The 25,577-nt window shown below is 41.0% G+C and overlaps 1 long non-coding RNA gene and 1 pseudogene across 2 annotated transcripts in view; one reads left to right on the top strand and one right to left on the bottom strand.

Annotated features, from left to right (window-relative positions):
* Window positions 1–9,521: 9,521 nt before the first annotated feature.
* Window positions 9,522–25,577, top strand: part of LOC309625371 — a 41,031-nt gene continuing 24,975 nt past the window's right edge. The window contains exon 1 of the long non-coding RNA XR_014242492.1: window positions 9,522–15,023. This is a non-coding gene — a long non-coding RNA (uncharacterized lncRNA). The remainder of the gene's footprint in view (window positions 15,024–25,577) is intronic.
* Window positions 15,016–24,486, bottom strand: LOC309626875 (cyclin-dependent kinase 1 pseudogene; annotated as a pseudogene). The gene is made up of 2 exons: window positions 24,411–24,486; window positions 15,016–18,716 (listed from the first exon to the last, which is right to left on the bottom strand). The product of its transcript is annotated as a cyclin-dependent kinase 1 pseudogene (transcript).

Genomic DNA, 25,577 nt, shown 5'->3' with positions numbered 1-25,577 from the left:
ACCCTGACAAGCAGCATGGGGTGGTGAAAATCTCCCTTGACCGTGAGTTAACAGGCCTGTGATCTGATTGTCATGTGATTTGGATAGGTGACTTGATCCATTTAAGTCACAGTTTACCCTACCTGACAGGTGAGAAGTTGTTCAGAAGTAGATCAGTTTTTTTCATCCTTTATAGTAGGAGATTCTTTTCTTCTTTTTTTTTTTTTTAAAGATTTATTGATTGATTGATTGATTGCTATGTTGGGTCTTCGTTTCTGTGCTAGGGCTTCCTCTAGTTGCGGCAAGCGGGGGCCACTCTTCATCGCGGTGCGTGGGCCTCTCACTATCGTGGCCTCTCTTGTTGCGGAGCACAGGCTCCAGACGCGCAGGCTCAGTAATTGTGGCTCACGAGCCCAGTTGCTCCACGGCATGTGGGATCTTCCCAGACCAGGGCTCGAATCCGTGTCCCCTGCATTAGCAGGCAGATTCCCAACCACTGCGCCACCAGGGAAACCCATCTTTTCTTCTTAAATTTGTATTATTTTCAAACAAAAGTTCAGGTGAAACCCAGTATATGAACTGGATAAATGTCATTGAAAGGGGTGTGTTATACATGCCCACTTGCCCCCTTCCCCATGGGGATCCTCCATGGAATCTCAGTGCTCCTCAGAGCACATTTGGAAAATCCTTGAGCTACGATTCTGGTCACAATGTGTGGGTTTTTTTTCCCACACCAATTAATTCTTCAAAACCAGCTGGGTGTCTTAAAATTTAACTCGGTTCTGATACTATCTACCTGGAGGTAGCATCAGACTCCACAGGTTAAGGGCTCAGCCCCACAAGACTGCCCTCCACTTTAGATGCCGGTTGCAAGCCTGGGTTGTTACTTGTGCTTATTCTGTCCAACTGGCTATAAATCAGAGGTTCTCATGACCCCCTCCTTGCGTTCAGTTAATTTGCTAGAGCTGTTCACAGAACTCAGGAAACTAGTTTACTCACTAGATTACCAGTTTATTACAAAGAATATTAAAGAATACGAATCAACATCCAGATGAAGAGATACATAAGATGAGGTTCTGAACAAAGGATCTTCTGTCCTCATGAGGATTGGGGTCCAGCTCAGTGGTGCAAGGAAGGGTTCTGTTACCCCAACTTGGAAACACTCTGAACCCCATCCTTTTGGGTTTTTAGTACAGGTTTCATTACATAGGCATGATTGATTAAATCACTGGCCATAGACAACTGACTCAACCTGCAGCCCCTTTCCCCGCCCTAGAATCCAGTGGGTGGGACTGAAAGCTCCAACCCTCTCTTCACATGGCTGTTCTCCTGGCAGCCAGCCCCCACCCTTAGTTGTTTTCCAAATGTCACCTCACATTAACATATACTCAGGTGTGGTTGAAAGGGGTTTGTTATGAACACGGAGACACCTTTACGGCTCTTATCACTTAGGACATTCCAAGGGTTTTAGGAGCTCTGTGCCAGAAACAGAATAAAGACCAAATATATACATATATATTTATTTATTATAAATCACAATATCACAGCCAGGATATTTCCTAAGAGTCTCCAGGGTGTGATTGGGGTGAGAGAGAAAAACCCACCCCCCAGCTCCCAGATTTCTCTCCTGAGTACTTTCTGCTTCCTTCCTGCTTCCTACATGAGCCCTCACTCCCACCTCTCAGCCATCTGATGCTGAAGGACTAGGCAGGTGTTCTGGATGAGCCAAAATCCCACACATACCTGGAAGAGCAATATTTAAGGAGCAGGGATATCTACTGGTATTGTTGGAATTTGGGGCCCTTCCAGCTTCCCGTCACTTGTGCCAGACCAGCCTCGTCTGGAGAGAAGCTGGGGACTCAGTGGAAAGGCCTGAGAGCTATGGAGATGGTGGTCTCCACAGTTCCACCTTCCGAGCCTGGGGGTGACTCTGGCATCAAGTGCCCGCCCCTGGAATCTGAGGGAGAAGTGGGGCAGTCCTATCCAAACCACGTGGGTTCTCAGTGGGGAGGAGTGGTCCCTCAAAGGACAATAGAAGAACAGGGCAGAGATGCTGCACAGGTGGAAACAGCAGATGCCTATGACTGGCTCAGAGCACCCAGGTGAGGCCCAGTCCCTGGAAATGCCCCATATCCTCCCACTTTTATACTCGGCCCATCCTCAATTCCCAACCCTTGCCCACAGCTCCATGAGCCCCCTCACCTGAGCTAGATGCTCTTACGGTCCTTTCCTTTCTCTGATGCTCTTATCCGCTTTGCCCACCACTCTCCCTCCGTCTCCTCTCCTCCCCCTCTTCTCAGCCCACTCCCACCCCCACTTTTTCTCTCCCACATTCTCTGCTCCCTATCTTTGTCTCTTTATCCCATTCTTTCTTTCTTTCTTTCTTTCTTTCTTTTTTTTTCTTTAAATCAATCCACAGAATGATTAGGTTTGCAAATGAGCCGGCAGGAAACTGGGAACAAAGGGAACCAGAGCCGAAGAGAGAGCAGGTATAATTACTGTAATTAACTCAAGCAGCAGGGACACATCCCCTCGTCAGCAGTGGCTGCTGAGAGGTGCTGCGAGGCGCCACAGGGGAGGCTGAGGGGAGCTGCACGCCCCCAGGAAACTCAGACCGCTCCCCCTCCCTAGGGCTGGGGTGCCTCGGGGGGGTCCCTGGTTGGGAAGCCCCTCCTGGAGAAGGTGCCTGCATGAGGATCCATCTAATCTCCTGTCCTGGGCTCAGCGGGAGCAGGGAGGAGGAATCTGGGCCCGGAGGACATGATACGATCTCCTGCCCACAGAGTGCGACCGGAGAACAGAATCATCTCTTTCCTCTCTTACCTGGACACTTAGCTCTTTACCTGCTTTATGACATCCTGAGAGCCTGCTCTGGTTTCTCTGGAATCCAAACATTTCTAGAGACCTTGGAGGAGGAACATGTCATGAAACTGTCATATCTGCGTCCCTAAGCGTCCCCAAAATACACTTCCAGATGCTTGGGGCCTTCCAATGCACCTTTGCAACCTGACCTTTCAGAGTTGCCCCTCATATCTTCGTCCTCTAGCCACATCTGACCTTGCGATACACCCTGAATATGCCCTGCATTCTTCTCTTTCTCTGCTTTCACCTGTGAGACAATCCCTTTCCTCCCATGCTGCACTTTCCTAAATGTCAGTTGCTAGAATGTCATCCACCTTTTGAGATACACTTGAAACTAAAGTCATTTCTGTGAAGTCTATACCGATCTCACCCTCTACAGAAGCCCATAGCCCTTGTCTCTTTTATGGACCTTACCTTACTATACCTCCTCTCCTATCGTCTGGGGAAGGCAGACAGACCCTAACTTTGGATTCCTGGAGTTCATCACCTTTGGGGGTATGTGTCAATCAGACCCTTTTCACCTGCCAGTGACAGAAATCCCGATGCAAACTGGCGTAAACAACAAAGGGAATTTATTAGTTGTAGTAACTGAAGAGTCCAGGGATGTTTGCAGTCAGCCGTGGCTGGATCCTAAACCTTATCATCAGATCTCTCTCTGTCTCTCCTGTCCCCTTTCCTCAGTGTGGGTTCACACCCAGGCAGACCTCTACACCACGTGGCCCCCAGCATCTCCAAGCTAACATCATTCCTGCAGGCAGCTATCTTAGGGAGAGTTTCTCCTTCCCAAAGGTCCAGCACACACATAAGATTGTGTGTGAGATCAGCAGGCTGGATTGGGTTCAGAGCCAATCATTGTGTTCGGAGAAATGAAGCCCGGTGATTGACCAGACTGGCATCAAGTGCCCGCCCCTGGAATCTGAGGGAGGAGTGGGGCCACCCCTATCCAAACCACATGGGTTCTCAATGGGGAGGAAAATTCAAAGAACAATAGAAGAACAGAGCAGAGATGTTGCATAGATGGAAACAGCAGATACCTATCACTGGCTCAGAGCATACAGGTGAGGGCCCAATTCCTGGAAATGCCCCATATCCTTTCATTTTTATACTCAGCCTGTCCTTCAATACCCAACCCATGTCCACCAGCTCTCTGATGCCTCCTCACCTGCTCTAGGTGCCCAGAGTCTGTATCACTTAACCAGGCACACACCTTTATGCTGCCTTCTCATGATCGTTAGGTTTTCATTTGTTTTAACCTCATCTGAGCAACAAGATTACAGACCCACTGAGAGCAGGGATATGACCCTCCTTGTATGCCCCTCCTCCCACCCTGATACAGCCCTGGGCATCTGGACAGCACTATGGTGAACCAAGCTCAGAATGCAGATGATGTCCAGGTCTGAGGAATGGCTGGGTCACTTACCAGCTGAGTGATCTTGTGAAGTCCCCTGACCTCTCTAAGCCTCGGTTTCCACATCTAGAAATTTGGGCTATGAAAACACCTATTTCACAGAACTGTGAAAAATAAAGGAGATAATATGTGTGGAAGTGCCTCCCATCTTTTCTCAGCTAAGCTCGGCCTGTCTTCCTCCAATTACCTGATTGGGTATTTAATTACAACTGAAGTAAGAAACAGGCATTCACCCTCCTTATTTCTGTGACACTGAGCTCTCCAGCCTTCCCTCTGTTTTCCTAGTTATTTGTTTTTATTTTCTTGGCCAGCTCCTCTTACTTTTTGTCTACCTTTTAAACAATGTGCGTGTTCATGGTCAATAGCACAGGCTTGGGTCCTAGGTTGCCCCTTTTGGGGTTGCAGTTATACCACTTACTAGACTGTAACCTCAGGCAAGTTATTTTACCTCTCAGAGACCCAGTTCCTCATCTGTAAAATGAGAAATCTCAGTAGTATCTAACTCATGGTGCTGGATTGAGTGAGTTAATTTGTGTAAGGCACTTATAACAGGACTTGCTGGGGAGTAAGTGCTATAAAATTGTTAACTAATATTCCTATTTTAATGTTCCAAACTGAAATACATTATCCTTCGGCATCAAATCCAGTCAATTCTTTCTCCTTAAAACTTTTCAAATTCTTTTTTTTTTTTAATTCATTCTTTCACTGCTCTCCATCCCTGCTCCTAATTTCTTAACTTAGTCTCTCATCATGTCAAGCATAGATTACTCCTACATCCTTTTAATTGGTCTTCCTTACCTGTCTTTCCTTCTAGTCGATTTTCCACACAAAAATCTGATCATACGTCTCCCCTGTTTTAAGTCTTTGAATAGCATCCCACAATGATCAGGATACAAAGTCCAAGCTCTAGGGCATGACATACAAAGTGCTTCATGATTTTTTTCTTGCTTATTTCTTTAGCCTCATCTATCTCCACTGACCCCTCATGTCTGAACGCATCTTCCTTTACCTCTTTGTTTAGAATGTGCTTACTTCCTCTTTTCTCGTGGCCACTTCTTTGGCATCCACTGAGCCTCAGTTTAGGCATCACTCCTCACAAAGTCTTTCTGGATGGCTGGCCCCCTCCTCCCAGGATGGTTTAGATGTCTCACCTATATCACCCTGGGAATATCTCTATCCTAGCAGTTGTTACTTTGTGTAAGTGTCCGTCTCCTCCACTAGACCATAAACTTCTTAAAGGCAGGGATCTCATGTTCGAATGCCTAGCTCTTGGCACAGTTTCTGGCACCTAATCTGGGCTCAGAGCTTGTTGAATGAATTGAATAATGATGATCCCTACTGAATTTGTCAGGCCTCTTCTGGTTGCAAGTGACAGAAACTGCCATTAAGCATCACTCATCCCTGTACTCAAATGACACCATCAAGACCATATCTCTTTCCAATTCTTGGCTTCATTTTCTTCTGTCTTGGTTTCATTCTCAAGCTGGTGCCCTGAAAATGACCACCAGCAGCTTCAGTCTATTCACTTTGCAACCCTGAAAAATCCTGAAAAAAACGGCATCTCTTTCCCAGCATTTTTAGCAAAAGTCTGGACACTACTCTCATTAGACCAATTTAATTTAGTTGCTATCCAGGGGCATGAAATGTGGTGATTGGTCAGAAACAACAGAAATTTATTTCTTATAGTTCTGGAGGCTGGGAAGTTCAAGATCAAGGCACTGGTAGATTCTGTATCTACCCGCTTCCTTGATGGTCATTTTTGCTATAACCACACTTGGCAGAAGGGATGATGAAACTCTCCAGGGTCTCTTATCTAAGGCACTAATCTCACTCCTGAGGGCTCCACCCTCATGACCTAATCACTCCCAAAGGCCCTGAGACCATAATAACATGCCCATCTCTGGAACTGGAGGGTAGTCATGGTCACCTGAAACAAATGGACGAGTGGGGCAGGGGTGTTTCCCCCAAAGGAAAAATGGGGTGCTTTTGCCAGAAACATGGGTTAGAGGGAAGCAAAACCGACATTTGTACAGAAGTGCCAGATACTGCTAGCTCTTATATAAACATTTCAATTAATCTTCACAAGGATCCAAAGAAATCCATCCCACCCATGAGAAACCCGAGGCTTGAAGTGTTTCAGTGACTTGCCTGAGTTTACACAGCTTACAAGAGATGGAGCCAGATTCTCAGACAGTCTGACTCCAAAGCCTTCCCTCTTAAAAAAAAAAAAAGTTTTAAAAAAGGGATATATACACACAGTAAAAATTCCAAACAGTGCAAAAAGGTATACAGTGAACAGGTAGTTATACTTCAAGCCCTGACCCTGATCCCCAACCTCCCCTTTTCTGCCCCTCAATCATTAACCCAGGAGGCTTCACTTCTATGCTTTATTATGCAGATCCAGAATAGTCTTTTGTCTAGGTCTAATTTGTTCCCACTTCCGAGGATTTTACCCCATGCCCAGCTTATTATGAGGTCTTTCCCTTCCGGCTGGCAGGAACATGAACTAGTTCCAGCCCAGCATACAGTCGGGAAATTGTTGGGCTTGCTGCTTTGCGGTGGTTCTTTCCCAGCCTCTGGTAGCTTCTCACACATGCGCTGACCGGTACTCAGGCAATGGCTAGAGGGAATCCTCTGCAAGTCACAGGAGCTCTCTCTTCTCTGACCCTCTGCCCTGTCAGTCTAGCTGCTTTGGCCACCCTGAATGCAAGCTCTGCCTCCTTAACTCAGGGACAGCACTGGGTTCCACCTGGAAAGGACCTCCTAGTAGTAAGCTGGGCAGTTATACGGCCACTTTCTTCCTTTTCCTTCCATCAGCCATCAGCGACCCTTCCAGCACTGTCTGCTGCACAGTGTCTTAAACCGTTGTTTCCTCTTGTCTTTTTTCTTAAAAGCTGTTTAAGGAAGGAGGGTAAATCTGGTACCTGTTACTGCATCAAGGCTAGAAGTCATGCTACTTTTGCCAGGATTTATGAATCCTTCCAGAGATATAAAGTGCATAAACAAGCATATACATCCTCTCCTCTTTATACACACGGTAGGTTTTGCTGCACAGTTTTGCACCTTACTTTAGTCGCTTATTATCATACAGATTGTTCCGTATAGATTGACCTTACTCTTTTAAAGGCAGAGCCTGCACTCCTAACCCCTACTCTAGTCTGCCTCAGTGAATGATAGCTGAGTTATTATTGGCTGTAATTGATGCTTGGTAAATAGTTGACGTGTTGAATAAATTATGTTGAAACTGCACCCAGGTGGCGGGACTCTCATGTTCTGATGACTGGAGAAAACAGGATACACCATATTCAGTTTGGGGTCCTTTGTATTCCCGACTACTCTGTCCTCCCCTTTCACTGCTCTGAAGAGTTTCTTCTTGCTTTCTGGTCTATGGGAAGCTGAGAAATAGTAGTATTTAAACCTCAGCTCTTGTCTCATCTCCCATTTGATAAGAATCCAATTTACATGACAAAACCACATCCACTGTATAAAAAGAGGCATACGTGTACCCTTTCGGGGCGGCGCTGTGAGGTGATATAGAAGTGTGCCTGGACAGTGCTTGGCTTCTGGAAGCTCAGCAAATACTTTCTGGATGAACTTGGGGTTCACTTGTGTCTTGTGCAATTATTATCTAGGCCCTTCCCCCCAAAAAAGTTCTGGTTTTCTAGTATCTATTTACGACCTATTAAGTGAGAGTGTCAAAGATGAGTATATATGAGATAATTCATTGACTCATTACTTATAAATGGAAATTGGAAATACCCTAAATATTCATAGCAACAGAATTTTGTTGTTAAATTTGTGAAACAAAGTTGTTAAATAATGGTGAAAGATTAGTATATAGCATTAGTATTATCTTAGTCTATTTGGGCTATAACAAAAAATACCACAGACTGGGTGGCTTGTAAACAAAAGTTTATTTCTCACAGTTCTAGGGGCTGGGAAGGCCAAGATCAAGGCTCTGGAAGATTTGGTGTTGGGTGAGAACCTGCTTCCTGGTTCAGAGATGGCCATCTTCTTACTGCATTCTCACGTGCCAGCTGGGCCAGGAAGCTCTCTGGGGCCTCTTTTATAAGGGTACTAACCCCATTCATGAGGTCTCCACCCTCATGACCCATCACTTCCCAAGGGCCCTGAGGCAGGAGATAGATGGGCCCCAGGCTGAGCAGCTGGAGTTTGTTTCCTGTGCAGAGATACTCCAAAATGAAGATAATAGCAGGAGAGAGGAGGAGCTGAGCCCTGCCCAGGTAAGAGATAAAGAGGCCACATATTTCTCATTCTTGAGGTCAAGGAGACCTTCCCGACTACACATGCACAGAAAGACTCCTTGGGAGTCAAAAAAGGGCGGGGGCTCCACCCCATAGTAGGTGATGTCAACCTACACATGCGCTTGTTTGCTAGAATCCATCTTGGCTAAGAGATGCGTGCGCACACAGGGGAGGACCCTGGAAGAAACCAAACACAGACTCAGAGCCAGGCAAAGCAAGATGACTGGCAGAGGAAACCTGGAAGAAATGCCCCATATAAGTGATTCAAACTACCACGAGGGCTCGACTCTCTCTCTGAGACTGCCATGTGAGTCTATTCACACGTACCCTTTTTCCTCCTAATAAACACTTTACTTGTTTCACTACTTTCCATCTCTTTGTGGAAATTCATTTCTACGAAGCCAGTGGGCCAGGGCCTTGTCACTGGCCCCTGGTCTAGTGGTGAGGATTCAGCGCTCTCAGTGCCGCGGCCTGACATCAGTCTCTGGCCAGGGAACTGATATCCTGCTTCAAGCCGCTGAAGGCCAAGACCACCTGAGATCAGCCCCACCTCCTCATAGCAACACATTGGGGCATAGGATTTAATATATGAATGGGAGGGGGCACAAACGTTCAGTTTATAGCAAGTATATAGCTCTTAAAAATGTGTGCTAGTGTGTGTGTGTGATACAAGTTAACATGGCCCTCAGATGCAAGTCAACCACTTCATCTGGGCTTTAGCTGACTTTCTTTCACCACAACTTTGGAAGCTCACACTCAGCCCGAGGTACAAGTTTACTGTTTAACATCTCTTCTAGTTCTCCCAGCAGGCTGACAAAGTAGCTTTATTTGCCTTATCTCTACAGAGCTAGTCAAGGCCATAGAGATAATGTGTGGAGGAACTAGGATTTGAGTTCAGGTCCTTCTGACCCTAAAGCCTGAGCTCCAGCTCCCCATGGGGGTTAAAGCGTTGTTCCCAAAGAGTGCTCTGTAGAAATCTGCTCCTACTGATTGCTACGAGCAAAAAGGGTTCCCTATTCTCAGGGATATTTGCATTTGTTCTTGAGGTATATGCGTTTCTGTTGTGATTTAAAGTGGGAGACAGCTCACATAGTATAGGCATACCTCATTTTACTGGTATTTATTTGCAGATAATGCATTTTTTTTTTTAACAAATTGAAGCTTTGTGGCAACCTTGCATCAAGCAAGTCTACTGATGCCATTTTTCCAACAGCATTTGCTCGCTTTATGTCTCTGTGCCACATGTTGGTAATTCTCATAATATTTCAAACTTCATTATTGTTATATTTGTTATGGTGATCTGTGATTAGTGATATTTGGTGTTGCTATCGCAAAAAGATTTCACCTCGCTGAAGGCTCAGATCATATTTAGCATTTTTTAGTAAGAGAGTATTCTTTAATTAAGGTATGTACATTTTTTTTACACATAATGCTATTGCACACTTCATAGACTACAGTAGTAGAGTGTAAGCATAACTTTTATACGCACTGGGAAATCAAAAATTTTGGTGTGTCTCACTTTATTGTGATATTAGCTATATTATGGTGTTCTGGACCCAAACCTGCAATATCTCCAAGGTGTGCCTGTATTTTCTAGCATCTGCCTGTGGTTGAGAGAGGAGTTTTTAACAGATGGTGGCTGGGTTGACACCTTGGTATATAAGGTAGCCATTTCTACAAACTGCCTGGGTTGTAGAAATTGGAATATCAGGGTGAGGAGGGCTACAGAAAGAATGTTTTAGGCCCACCTCTTCATTTTACAAATGAGGAAATTGAGGCAAAGGGAGACTACCTTATCCAAGGACACCACTTGTTTGGCTGAGAGAGAACTAGAACTTCCTGATTCCTAGTCCAGTTCTCTTTACTCCTTCTGTGAATAAGAGAGTTCTTTTCTAACTTGCCTGGCAATCAATGAGTGGTTTTATATATAGTTTCCCTCTGTTTCCATTTCTCTGTATTTTAGCTTGTGTTCTTACTCTTTCTGTCTCAGGCCTCCTCCTGATTGTATTGATATTTAGTCCACAGTGAGATGACAGGTTGATCCATGGAAAAGAGGGCTAGAGAGTTGAGCAGAAGGGCCATAGGATGTAGGATTACAGCCTTGCATCAGCTCTGATAGGGATAGTTGCGTATCAGTACACCCCGGATTTGTGACTGAAAAGCTATGTGTACAGGTAAGATTTTACAGGTGAGTCATATTAGGGATGCCTCCTATTTAAAGACTACCATGGCCACCCTTTGCCTTATCCATTCCATCTCTAGAGATTTAACTTACAAAGATATATGCAAAAGGATGTTTTGAAAAACATTGTATACAATAGCAAGAGACTATAAACAACCTGAATATCCACTGATGGGGGGATGGTTATAAAAACTGTGGTACATCCATCCCGTGGAGTATATATGAGATACAATGTGGTAGATCGTATGGGCTAATATGGTGCAACCTACAAAATATATTGTTAAAAAAATAAGGTGTGTATATGTCTTGGTTTGGGTTCCCTTAAAAGAGAGCCTCGGACAAGGACGTGGGTGCAAGTAGTTTATTTAGGAAGAGATCCCAGGAAAAATAAATCAGGGAGTGAAGAGAGTGAGACAGAAAATGCAAATAAGGTGTGTACTTAGTTGTTGCTATAGCCAAGAGAAGCCCGAATAAGCCCAGACCTTTGAAAAACACACAGAATGTCTGTCTCCCAGAATTGTCTGTCTTGTTGGTAAAAAAGAAGGCTGGGATATTTATTAACGAAGCCCATCCTTCACTGGTTAAGGTTGTTCCATGGTGTTAACTGCCTCCTACTTCTGGCTGCATTTCCCTGTGGACTGAGCAGGCTCCTGTGGCTTTGAAGAAAGTGCTGGTGTTCAAGGTGGGACTCTGTCACAGCAGAAATCAGAGGTGGTATGAGAAAATGAGACACCAGGCGCCAAAAGCACCTGCTATAATACAAAAGATGTCTACTTGCCTGTAAACAAAGTATATGTGTGTGTTTGTGCGTGTGTAGCTACGTAAATATCTATATACAAATACCAATATAGAGGTGTATTCACATATACACACAGACAATTTTGAATAATGCATAAAATCACTGGGAGTAGTGGCTACCTTTGGGTAGGGAGATGGGGTGTTTGGAGGTCTGGATATTTGGTGTGGGAGAGGACTAATTTTTCAATGTCTAGCTTTTTGTACTAGTTGCTGTTTTCAACCACATGAATGTATTTATGTATGTATGTATGTATGTATGTATGTATGTATTTTTGGCTGCATTGGGTCTTCATTGCTGTGTACAGGCTTTCTCTAGTTGCGGCGCATGAGGGCTACTCTTTGTTGCGGTGCGTGGTCTTCTCACTGCGGTGGCTTCTCTTGTTGCGGAGCACGGGTTCTAGGTGCACGGGCTTCAGTAATTGTGGCATGCGGGCTCAGTATTTGTGGCTCACGGGCTCTAGAGTGCAAGCTCAGTAGCTGTGGCTCACAGGCTTAGCTGCTCCGCGGCATGTGGGATCTTCCCGGACCAGGCTCGAACCGTGTCCCCTGCATTGGCAGGCGGATTCTTAACCACTGCGCCAGCGGGGAAGTCCCATGAATGTATTTTTTGAACAATGTTTTAATTAATTTTGTTGAGGTATAACTTACATATAATAAAACACACCTATTTTAAGTGTACAGTTTAATGAGTATCAATGAACGTATATACCCATTTAACCACCACCATAAACAAGATATAGCACATTTCTGTTGAGTTCCCAATCAGCCTTTTGCAGTCAGTCCTCTACTCTCACTCTAGGTAACCACTGATCTACTCTGGATCACCTTAAATTAAATTTGTCTTTTCTAGGGTTTCTATAAATGAAATCATACACTATATACTTTTTTGTGTCTAGCTTATTTTGCTCAGTATAATGTTTTCGAGAATGATCTGTTATGTTTTTTTTTATGTCAATAGTTTTTTCCTTGTTACTGGTGAGTAGTATTCTATTATAGGGATATAACACAATTTGTTTACCATTCACTTTCTTCTTTTTTTTTTTTTCCAAAGTTTTATTTTATTTTTTTTAACATCTTTATTGGAGTATAATTGCTTTACAATGGTGTGTTAGTTTCTGCTTTATAACAAAGTGAATTAGCTATACATATACATATATCTCCTCCCTCTTGCGTCTCCCTCCCACCCTCCCTATCCCACCCCTCTAGGTGGTCACAAAGCACTGAACTGTTCTCCCTGTGCTATGCGGCTGCTTCCCACTAGCTATCTGTTTTACATTTGGTAGTATATATAAGTCAATGCTAGTCTCTTACTTCGTCCCAGCTTACCCTTCCCCCTTCCTGTGTCCTCAAGTCCATTCTCTACATCTGCGTCTTTATTCCTGTCCTGCCCCTAGGTTCTTTATAACCATTTTTTTTCTTTTAGATTCCGTATATATGTTAGCATACAGTATTTGTTTTTCTCTTTCTGACTTACTTCACTCTGTATGACAGACTATATCCATCCACCTCGCTACAAATAACTCAATTTCGTTTCTCTTTATGGCTGAGTAATATTCCATTGTATATATGTGCCACATCTTCTTTATCCATTCATCTGTCGATGGACACTTAGGTTGCTTCCATGTCCTGGCTATTGTAAATAGAGCTGCAATGAACATTGTGGTACATGACTCTTTTTGAATTATGGTTTTCTCAGGGTATATGCCCAGGAGTGGGATTGCTACCATTCACTTTCTGATGGACTTGTGCATTGTGTCTAGTTTTGAGTTTTATGAATAAAAGTTATCATGAAAAAGTCATGAACACTTGCAACAAGTCTTTGTGCAGACATACATTTTTATTTTATTGTGTAAATACCTAGGGGATTACAGAGTCATACAGTAAGTGAAAATTTAACTTTATAAGGAATTGCCAGATTTTTCCAAAGTGCTATATTATTTTGCATTTCTACCAAGAAGTATGAAATTTCCAGTTGTTCTACATTCTTGCCAACACTCAGTACTGTTTTTCTTTTTAATTTTAATCATTCTAGTGGGTGATAGTAATATCTTGTGGTTTTAATTTGCATTTCCCCAATACTGTTGAGCATATTTTCATTTGAGTATTTGCCATTTGTACTTCTTTGTTTGTGAAATGTCTCTTCAAAATTTTTGCCTATTTTTCAGTTAATATCTCATTATTGAGCTATAAGAGTTTTTCATATATTCCAAATACAAGCCTTTTGTCAGATATATGTATTGCACATATATATTTCTTGTCAATGGCTTGCCCTTTTTTTTTAATGTTGTCTTTCAAGAGTAGGAAGCTTTAATTTTGATATACAGTCAGCCTCTGTATCTGCGAATTCTGTATCTACACATTCAACCAACAGCAGATGGAAAATATTTTTGAAAATTCCAGAAAGTTCCAAAAAGCAAAATTTGAATTTGCTGGGCACTGGCAACTATTTACATAGCTTTTACATTGTATTTACAATTATTTACATAGCTTTTACATTGTATTTACAACTATTTACATAGCTTTTACATTGTATTTACAACTATTTACATAATATTTACATTGTATTAGGTATTATAAGTCATCTAGAGATGCTTTAAAGTATGTGGGAGGATATGTGTAGGTTATATGCAAATACTATGCTATTTTATATAAGGGACTTGAACATCCTCAGATTTTGGTATCCATGGTGGGTCCTGGAACCAGTCCTCCGTGATACCAAGGGACAATTATAGTTCCATTTATGTTTCTTCTTTTCCTTTTGGAGTACATGCTTTTTGTGTATTGTCTAAGAATTCTTTACCTAAACTAAGGTCATAACAATTTTCTCTTATGTTTTGTTCTAGAAGTTTTTAGTTTAGCCTTTACATTTAGGTCAATGATCAATTTTTAAAATTGAAGTATAGTTTCTCTACAATATTATATAAGTTACAGGTGTGTAATATAGTGATTCACAATTTTTACAGGTTATGCTTCATTTAGAGTTATTATAAAATATTGGCTATGTTCCCCGTGTCTTGCAATATCACCTTGTAGCTTATTTTATATCTAATAGTTTGTACCTCTTACTCCCCTACCCCTATATTGCCCCCCCACCTTCCTTCTCCCTACTGGTAACCACTAGTTTGTTCTCTATATCTGTGAGTGGTCTGTGAACAAACCACTAGTTTGTTCTCTATATTCTTACGGATATAGAGAATACGAATACAAATGTTATTTGTCTTTCTCTGTCTGACTTATTTCACTTAGCATAATGTCCTCCAAGTCCATCTACGTTGCTGTAAATGGCAAAATTTTGTTCTTTTTTGTGGCTGAGTAGTATTCCATTGTGTGTGTGTTTGTGTATCTTGCATCTTCTTTATCCATTCATCTGTTGATGGACACTTAGGTTGCTTCCATATCTTGGCAATTGTAAATAATGCTGCTATGAACATTGGGGTGCATGTATCCTTTTAAATTAGTGTTTTTGGGTGTTTTTTTGGATAGATATCCAGGAGTGGAATTGCTGGGTCATATAGTAGTTCTATTTTTAGTTTCTTAAGAAACCTCCATATTGTTTTCCCCAGTGGCTGCACCAATTTACATTCCCACCAACAATGTACAAAGGTTCCCTTTTCTCCACATCCTCATCAACATTTGTTATTTGTGTTCCTTTTTTAAAAATATTTACTTATTTATTTGGCTGTGCCAGGATCTTCGTTGCTGCGTATGGGATCCTTGTTGTGGCATGTGGGATCTTTAGTTGCAGCATACAGGGTCTTTAGTTGCAGCATGCAAACTCTCAGTTGTGGCATGTGGGATCTAGTTCCCTGACCAGGGGTCGAACCTGGGTCCCCTGCATTGGGAGCACGGAGTCTTAGCCACTGGACCACCAGGGAAGTCCCTGTTTGTGTTCCTTTTGATGATAGCCATTCTGACAGGTGTGAGGTAATACCTCATGTGGTTCTGATTTGCATTTCCGTGATGATTAGTGATGCTGAGCATCTTTTCTCAGCCATCTGCATTTCCTCTTTGGAAAAAATGTCTATTCAGTTTTTCTGCCCATTTTTTAATTGGATTGTTTGTTTTTATGATGTTGAGTTGTATAAGCTGTTTGTATACGTTGGATATTAATCCCTTATTGGTCATATCATTTGTAAATATTTTTTCCCATTTAGTAGGTTGTCTTTTTGTTTTGTCAGCGGTTTTCAAAAGCTTTGAAGTTTAATTAGGTCCCATTTGTTTGTTTTTGCTTTTATTTCCTTTGCTTTAGGAGATGGATCCAAAAAATATTGCTGCAATTTATGTCACAGTATTCTGCCTATATTTTCCTCTAGGAGTTTTATAGTATCTGGTCTTACATTTAGGTCTTTAATCCATTTTGAGTTTATTTTTGTATATGATGTTAGAGAATGTTGTAATTTCATTCTTGTACACGTAAGTGTCCAGTTTTCCCAGCACCACTTATTGAAGAGACTGTCTTTTCTTCATTATATATTCTTTAATGATCAATTTTAAGTTAACTTTTGTTTATATTGTAAGACAATGTTCAAAGTTTATTTTCTTTCTGGGATATTCAATTGTCCTAGCAACATTTGTTGAAAATCCTTTCCCCTTGTATTACTTTGGCATTTTTGTCAAAAATGAATTGGCCATATGAGTGGGTCTATATCTGGACATTTTATTCTGTTCCACTGATCTATGTGTCTCTCCTACGTTAATAGCATACCGTCTGTATTATTGTAGCTTTATTGTAGATCCTAAAATAGTGTAGGTCTTACACTATTTTGGGATGTAGTGTAGGAGGTAGTCTAAGTCCTCCAACTTTGTTCTTCTTTTTCAAAGTTGTTTTGGCTCTTTTAAATCCTTAACATTTACCTACAAATTTTATTATTGGCTCATCAATTTCTATTAAGAAAAAACTGTGGCATTGTGATTGAGATTACGTTGAATCCCAATACATTGGGAAATATTAATATCTTAATATTGTGTCTGACAATCCATAAACATTGTATATATCTTCCTTTATTTAGGTCTTTTAAAATTTTTTCAGTGATTATTTTATCATTTTCAGTGTGGAGGTTTAGCATGTATTTTGTTAAATTTATCCACAAGTGTTTTATATCTTTTGGTGCTGTCACAAAAGTTATTTGTAGTAGCCAGCCTCCAGGTTGGCCCTCAATGCTCCTTCCCTCCTGGTATTCATGCCCTTGTACAGTACCCCCTGCAATGCACACACATCGTACCAGGTCTGTGTGACCAATAGGATATGGCAAAGTGATGGAATGCCACTTCTGAGAGTAGGCAGTAAAAGGCATCATGGCTTCTTCCTTGCTCTCTGTTGGATTGCTTGCTCTGGAAAACATGAGAACAGCTCTACTGGAAGGTCAAATGTGGTGAAGAACAGATACCCTCATAAACGAGGAACAGAGGCCTCCACTAACAATACATGAATGAGTGATCTTGAAAGTGCATCCTCCAGACCCAGTCGAGCCTTCAGATGACAGCAGCCCTGGCTGACATCTTGACTGCAACCTCCTGAGAGATGCTGAGCCAGACCACCTGGTGAAGCTTTTCCCAGATTCCAGACTTGTAGAAACTGTGTGAGATAATAGATGTTTGTTGTTTCAAGCTGCTAACTTGGTAATTCATTATGTAGCAGTTGAGAACTAATACAGTATTTTAAAAAATTAATGGTATCTATTTTATTTCAATTTCTAACTCTTTGTTTCTACCCTTTAGAAATTCTTTTTTTTTTTTTTAAATATACATAGACCTTGTACCTTTGTCCTTGCTAAAAATCAGCGCTTTCGCAAATATTTTAGGATATTCTACATAAGCAATCATGTTATCTGTGACAAAGACAGTTTTGCTTCTTTTCAAATCTGGATGCTTTTTATTTATTCTACTGCCTTATTAACCTGGTAGGACTTTTAGTATAATGTTAAAAAAAATGGTGAGAGCAGATATTCTTGCCTTGTTCTTGATCTTAAGGGGAAAGCCATTCAGTCAGTATGATGTTAGTTGTAGGTTTTTCCAAGATGCCCTTTATCAGGCTGAGGAAGTTTTCTTCTGTTCTTAATTTACTAAAAGGTTTAAATTTTTTTTTTGTCATCAATACTAGATTTATAGTTTTATTATAGTAAAAAATAGTTGTTACAGTGAGATCTACACACATATACAGAATTACATTTAAATTCATATAGAACAATATTTGCATTTTAAGTTATACCTGAAATTAGAAGATGAAGTATGGCTTAAACTTTACAACAAAGAAAAGAAAAATACATGGGATAAAAATAGAGTTGACAGTAAAAATAGAACAATCTGTTCTTGATACATGTGGAAACTTTTTGTCAGACTGCTACATCTTCTTAATATGATTTTCTAAACCATTAAAATATGGGCAGCTCAGTTTTATTTTGTCAGCAATTTGTTTGACAGGATTATAAACTAATGTTTTTGAAAGCAAATCCAAGCCATTTTCAACCAAGCTTTTGACATGGGATGCTAGGCTTCCTGGTTTTCACTTGGGAAATGTATTCTTATAGTCCTGTAAAGATGCCACTTCTGGCCATGTTTCATTACTGGGGGGGCCCAAAGCTTTGAATATTTTAAAGAGTTGATCAACTTCTGAATTCCCATAGAAAAGTGGCTTCTTTGTTGTTAATTCTGCAAATATGGTGTCTATATGCCAAATGTCAACTGGAGTCGAGTAGTGAGCTGACCCCAGCAGTACTTCTGGAGATCTCTACCAGAGTGTTACTAACTCATGTATGTATACTCTAATAGGTATTCCAGAAGCTCTGGCAAAGCCAAAGTCAACTAGTTTAATTGTTCCTTTGTTATCAGTAGATTTTGAGGTTTTAAATCTCTGTGAAGAGATCTTCTAGGCTGACAAAACACAATCCCTTGTAGGGTTTGGTACAAATAACTCTTAACAAGTGAAGAATCCATGAACAGACCTGGAGGGATAGAATCCAAGTACTTTTGAGATCCAAGGAATTCAAAGATGAGATATAACCTGGATTCCTGCATAACCACATTTGAAGATTGACTATGTTTGGATGACAGAGTTCTAAAAGAGAAATTTCCTGAGTTGAGGCACTAGGAACACTTCCTCATTACTTTCTAGTCTGATTTTATCATGGCTACCACTTGACCTGTAGTTTTGTGTCTACCCTTATACATAATTCCATAGATACTTCTCCAACTTTCTCTATTTTGGAATAATCATCCACAATTACTAAATAGGAATGGTAGATCCTGGATTATCATTCTGTGATGGTAGAGGATATGGTTGGAGGTGTCAGAGGGGTGGTGGAGGCAGTGATGCAGCTACCATATCTGTGTCGCTCTTCCTCAACTTCCAAGAGCCCTGAGAGCTTTTATTATGAATAATTTTCTAATAATCTTTCTGAGTCTATTGAGATAATTGTTTTTTTCTTTTTTGTTCTGTTAGTATATTGAATTACATTGATTGATATTTGAATGTTAAACCAGCCTTGCATTCCTGAGATAAAACCCACTGGATCATCATGTATGAATTGTTTTTGAAAATATTTGATGAATACTTTTCTATTATTTGAGGCACATTTGCATTTCATCTGAGAGAAGCCAGGAGACTCTGCTCCCATTGGCTGCTTTTGGGAGCACAGTGCTTCCTTGGTGCTTGAAACTTGGATAAGTGGGTTTTTGTACCCCTTTGAGATCCTTGGGAGAAGTGTCCAGACTGAGACATGTGGGAATCTTGGTAGACTGTGGATAATTTCTTGCCCCCCTGAATCAATATATTTGTTCAATTAAAATGTTTGTTCAGCTTTAATTTGGAGGAGGAGTTGAAAACTGGGAAAGTGAAAAAAAGAATGGAGAAGGAGGACTGCTGGTAGAAACCTCAAAATAGGGAGAATATTAAGATATTAGCTACCTTAAATGACAAATATTCACTATTGAAATCATGGCCCTTAGAGGTCTTAGCTACAACTTCAGGATCATTTTGCAGTATTCCTTTAACCACACATTCTACTTTCCTGAGAAGAGTTTCGAACTTGCATTTTTCCTCTATCTCCTTAATTTCCAGTGACACACCAGCATCCAGTGATGTTTGAACGTATCTTTCCTTGTGTAGTGGTGCTCCATGCAGCTGCCCGGCAGACCCACTCCTTAATTTGACTCTGGCCTATTTCCTCTTAATGCTTTGATCAGTATTTGTCGAAAGCTCAGTGTCCCCTTCTTCGAGACTCCAGGGAGATGGGTATGAAATATTATAATAATTTATTTTCACTCAAGGGCATTAAGACCAGGAGAAACCTCTCTTGGCCTGCCTCGGGGGCTGGGGTTAGTGTCAGTGTGTTATGAGTAGGGAGACTGAGACATGGGATTATGAAAAGGAAACTTTCAGTGGATGAAATGATAGGAAAGAGTCTGGGTGGCTCCATCGAGTCCCAAATAGCTGCCAACTTCTCAAGGTTAACACACTGAGAAGGGCTAGACCCTCTTGGCTTTCTCCTGTATTTTGGCGGCTATGGATCTATGAGTCTGTGAAAATAGCTGCTGAGCAGAGTAGAGCAATGCAGTCTCTCTTTCTACACTATCCTCTGTCTCATTTTTCATTCTCTCCTCGATCCCCCTCTCATCTAGACTGGGACAACCAGATGACAAAAGAGTTCTACTTTAAAACAAGTGCACTCAGGTATTTATAGTAAGGAAATGGACTGAATGAGCCAGCTGCTAAAAATAGATGGTCTGACTTAATCCATTCAGGAAGATTGTGGCCCAATGCATTTAGGGATAAAATAAATCAGTTCAGATCTAATATTTAGAAAACTTATCCCAGATTGGAATGGTTGGCCTCTTGTGAGAAATGCTATAGATTTTTCTAAACTGGCAGCAGTGGTGGGGATGGGCTTTGCAGGGAAAAGGCTTGACATCAGCCTAGACATCAGAAGATCTTCTTAAGTCTGTTTTAGTTTTCCTCCAGAAAAATTGGTCTAAGTCCTCTAAGCTCTGTACAAAACAAATGTCAGTAAACCTTGCTGAGTCCATAAGGTAGGTTTGGGGCTCTGACTTATGTTTGGGGAATACTAACTCTGTCAATTGTATGGTAGATACTCATTCAATTTTCCCACATGGGTAAGTTCTTTTAATAAATAAACACATGCATAGCATTTATTGAACTCTTACTGAGTGACATGCACCATGCTGGGCCCTTCTCATTCTATTTTATTTAGACCTCACCCTAACCTTGGCATATGCTCTCCTTTTTGCTGATACACAAACTGAGGCTCAGCTAGGATTTTCCAAAGCCGTGTTGGTTGAGAATAGCAGATTGAGATCTGAACTCATATCTAGTATGGGGGATAGATATGGAGTCTTGCAGTATTTTTGCAATCCTCTTGGCATTTTATTCTGGGCTGTGCACTTACAGGCCCTCAATCAGTGTTTATAATGAAGGCTTTCTTGATTCTCATTATCTCTTCCTCCTTTGAGTTCAATAGCCTACTTGTACTGTTCAACTTCGCATGTACTTTATGTTATCTTATATCATCCATTGTATCAGTTAGGAATGTGTTAATTTGCAAGGAAAAATACCTCAACCGATGTGGTGTTTTAAAGAAAAATGGTTGCAAGTTCTTTTTACACCTCCAATTGAGAGCTGGCGTCTGTGTCTCCTCTCCTTGAATCTGGTGACTGCGTCGACCAACTGAGTACTGTAGAAATGACACTGATTCCTGCATGAGCCTGGATCATAAAAATCCATGCAACTTCCTTCTAGGTCTCTTGGAATGCTTGCTCTCAGAACTCAGCCATTGTGCTGTGAATAAGCCTAAGCCATATGGAGAGGCCACATGTGTTGGCACTTGGTCAACTGTCCCATCTGAGCTCAGTCTTTGATCATTCTAGCCTGGGTACCAGACACATGAGTGAAGAAGTTTTCTTGGAAATGGATTCTCCAGGTCCAGCTATTCTAGTTCCTGGGTGTTTGAGTCACTGGTTGAGTCTTCTCAACAGAGGCTCCAGATATCATGCAGTAGAGACAAACCATTCCAGATGGACCCTGTCTGAATTCCTGACCTGCAGAATCTGTGAGCTTAATAAAATGACTTATTTTAATGTCGCTAAGTTTTAGAGTAGCTTGTTACACAGTACAAGTAACTGGGATATCCAACTAGCACTGGTTTACAGCAATTGAAATATGTGTATACATGTATTTAATGTAGTAGAAGATCTAGAGGTAAGCCCTTGTTGGCATTAGTTCACTGCTCAGCTATGCCATCAGGGACCCAGGATCTTTCCATGTGTCCATATTGCCATCCTTAGTATGTTGCCTTTGTCCTCATGCTTGTTGCCTCATAGTTTCGGCATAAATGCTGTAGCTCCAGGCATTGCATTCGCATTCAAGTTAGGAAGAAGAAAGGACAGGCAGAGCTAGCCTCATCTATATGGTTTTATTAGGAAAGCAAAAGCTTTCCCAGAAACCCTCAGGTCTTTACTTATGTTTCACCAGCTAGAATTTTGTCACATGCTCACCCCTCAGGGGAAGGGAGGCTGAAAAAATGAGTATTTACCTGGCATATTGCTGTCCTAAACACAGTCTGGATTTGCTTAGCAAGGATACCGGAGAGCGTGAGCACCACATGGGCAAGACCAGTGTCTGCCACGTACCTCAGTTGCTTTGCATCATTTTTTCTGGTTGGTTCAACTAGGTGGTGAGTTTTTGAAAACAGAGACAGTGATGGTTACTCCTCTGGAATGCTTCTTAGCATGCCACATAGCACTGAGAATGTCATTTCTGTCTAATATATTCACTTACTGAAGAAAGAGGAGAATAATAAGGGGGAGATTTTCTAGAGCAGAGGTCTTCGCATGTTTTCCTTGCGTATCCCCTGAAAAAAATTTGAGAGACAGTGTACCCCCTTGTACATTTTTAACTTGGTATCTACAGTTATTATAACTTTACATGAAAATTATAAAGAATGTAAATTTTGGCAAATAGTAAATACTGAAATTTAAAATTTTTAAAATAAACCTTTGCATTGCTCTTTTTAAAGTTTCCAATCTAAATACCATAATGATTTGATACTACTGTCTTCTGTTTAAAAATATACAAAAGAGCTTTTCTTTAGTAGTCAGAAATTTTTACATCATTCCTTTTTCTCCTTGAACTCACATTTTCATTCCACTTTCCCCACAGAATTTTATCCTAATGTAATATATTTTTATGCTTGAAAGTTTTTTATTGATTTCTGTATCATGCTTCTCTGCAACAAAAACATACATATAGATTGAAACAGCATTTTAAAACATATCATGTGACTAAAAGGCTTTAAGTATTAAAACATTTCTTCTGGATTGAATTATCATTAAAATTATTATACTATGTAATAGAGAAAAGCAACATAGATATATTATAATTTTGATATGGAATTATTAAACACAGAAGTGAAATTCATTGGAAATGCATCTGCTATGAGATGGATGGCATTTTAAAAACTTGTATCATGTATCTGTGGGTGAATATTACTTATTGCTTGATTGATACAGTTTGGCAGCAATTGCAAGCCAATTTTTTGTTTATTAAGACATAAATGCTGACGGATGTTAACTAGACTTATTGTGGTCATCATTTTGCAATCTATACTAGTATTGAATCATTACATTGTACACCTGAAACTAGTGTAACATATTTCAATTAAAAAAAAAGTTTAAAGTGCTGAAAACGTTCACATAAGTAAGTGGAAATGTAAGGAAAATTGTTACATTTGAATTATTTGAACTGCTTCCAAGTCGTATATTAAAAATCACATAGTGGTCTATCATCAAAAATTATTTTTAATGATCTATCAGCTGACAGCTCAAATTAGGTCCCCATTCGATTATGTGGAAAACACCTGACTTGGAAAAGAACTTGTAACCAGTCATTTGAGTTGTTCATTTGCAAATGGATTTTCCCCTCTCATTAGAGACGTTCACAACCTCAATATTTCTATTTACTCCCTGTTTGGAGCCCTGGAAGTTTGTCCTCCAGGACACATAGTAAGATTTGGGATGTGTGAGCACTGTGTCTTGCTTTTGGTAAGTGGGAGGAGGGCTACTGTGAAAGAGAAGATAGGGAAGATGTGGAAGGAGAACTTGCCTGATGCCCCAGCTGCAGGCAGATCAATTTTAGGGGAGTCTGTAGGATAAATGAGGATTTGGAAATTGATCTTCATCAGTCTATCCATGTCCCCAAACCAAGTCCTCTTATACCCCCAAGAGCATGTGTAGGCTTGAAGGCTTGAAGGCTGCTGTTCCAAAAGCTGTTAGAATTCATAGAGATGTTATCACTCTTGGAGAGGATGAATTTGCTTGAGTTCCCCTTTAGGCATACTGGCTCTCAATGAGCTGCTCTGTGCAGTGCCTTATAGGTACCATCTTACCAAGTCCTGAGAACAATCTTAGAGGGAGGAATCATTATCTCTATTTTGCAGATGAGAATGCAGTGGTTAAGGGAAGTAGCAGGCATCAGGCACCAAAACTGGGGTTCAAACCCAGGTCACTGGGTTTACAGAGCCTGAGCTATTTAGCCACTGTGTTAAATTGTGCCTGGCTCTGGTTACAGGGAGCATAGCTCTTCACAGGAGCTGTTGCCTGGACTGCTGTTGCTTTTATCTCTGTTTCCTTCTTGGCAAATTTCTCTGAACCCAGATGGCTGGGCCCCACCTCTAGAATTTCTGATTCTGTAGGTCTGGGGGAGGCCGAGAATCTGCATTTCTAACAAGTTCCCAGGTCTGGGAGCCCACTGCTCTAAAGGATGTCCAGCTTCATGGGAGAGATTCCTGTTTCTAATGTATGTAGGGACTGATGCTTTTTCCCTTAAGAAGTTTCTTTTAGGGCTGAGGTTTTCACTTGCCTTGAAGTGAGTATATATAAAATGCACATTGCATATATATTTCAATACCTGAAACAACTTTGGAAAAACTTGTGCTGCAGGAATTTTTGCTGGAGATTTTTTTGGTGGTATTGCACACGGGCATGCTTGCATCAGGGGAAATTGTGTCTACATATTTTTATTTATTTGTATATCCTTTGCACATGAAGGCCCTCTGTGTCTCTGCCAAGTTGTTCACTCTGTCTGTCTGGATGGAATGTCCTTTCCTTCATTCTTCACCTATTGGTTCAGTCCTCAAGACTCATCTCAAAATAATATCTTCTCTCTGAAATTTGCTGGTTAACTTAAGTACCTCTTCCCTGAACTCCTCTAGCCCGGCATAGCATGCTATAGGCACAGTATTGCTTACACATTCTCTCTTGCATTGGTTGATAAATTTGATACTAGCAAAGTGCGCAATAAATAATAACAGCTAGCAAACATTTAATAAGCACTTACTAAATACTAGGCATTTGCTTACATTTACTATTTCATTAAATTCTTACAACAATCTTATGAGGTAGATACTGTTATTATCCCTATCTCATAGTTGAGGAAACTGAGGCACAGAAAGGTAACTTAGACAAGGGCATACAGCTATTCAGGGGCATTTCCTTTGTTGAAGTCTCTGTGGCCTAGACTGACCCTTGGGCTTGCAGCCCCAAATACTGATCTGTCAGCCCATGAAGCTCATTGACATGAATGCACATAATTTGTATCGAGAGAATGCCAGGCCATTGATTTGTGTGGCTAGAAATGCCCAGGGGAAAGGGTACTCTGGGCAGTGTATTCTGTCTCTTATGGCAGACTTCTCGGGAAGGCTAAGTATAAGTCTCCATTTGACTTACTAGCACAGCAGTTCAGACCAGGGGAGTTAGTGACACATGTGCAACCTGTAGTGGCCTCGGGTTAATACAGTTCATTGCTGCAACAAAGATATTGTTGGGAGCAATAGGGCAAGTCCTTGGGTACTATTGCTTGGTGGATAAGAGAAGAGATTCTGCAGCTAGACTGAACGGTTCAAATTCCAGCTCTGCCACTTACTAGCTATGAGGAGTTGAGCAAGTTACTCATCTGAACAAGATGTTGATAATAATGGAAACTATCTCATAGGCTTGTTTTGAGGGCTAATACATTTGCATATATAAGGAACTTAGAAGTGTGCCAAATATATAACAAGAACTGTACTATTTTGAC

Source organism: Balaenoptera borealis (assembly GCF_965194805.1).
Source record: "Balaenoptera borealis genome assembly, chromosome: 3".
NCBI classification, from domain to species: Eukaryota; Metazoa; Chordata; class Mammalia; order Artiodactyla; family Balaenopteridae; genus Balaenoptera; species Balaenoptera borealis.
Note: the sequence above shows the minus strand (reverse complement) of the source record. Positions and strands in the feature narration are given on the sequence as shown.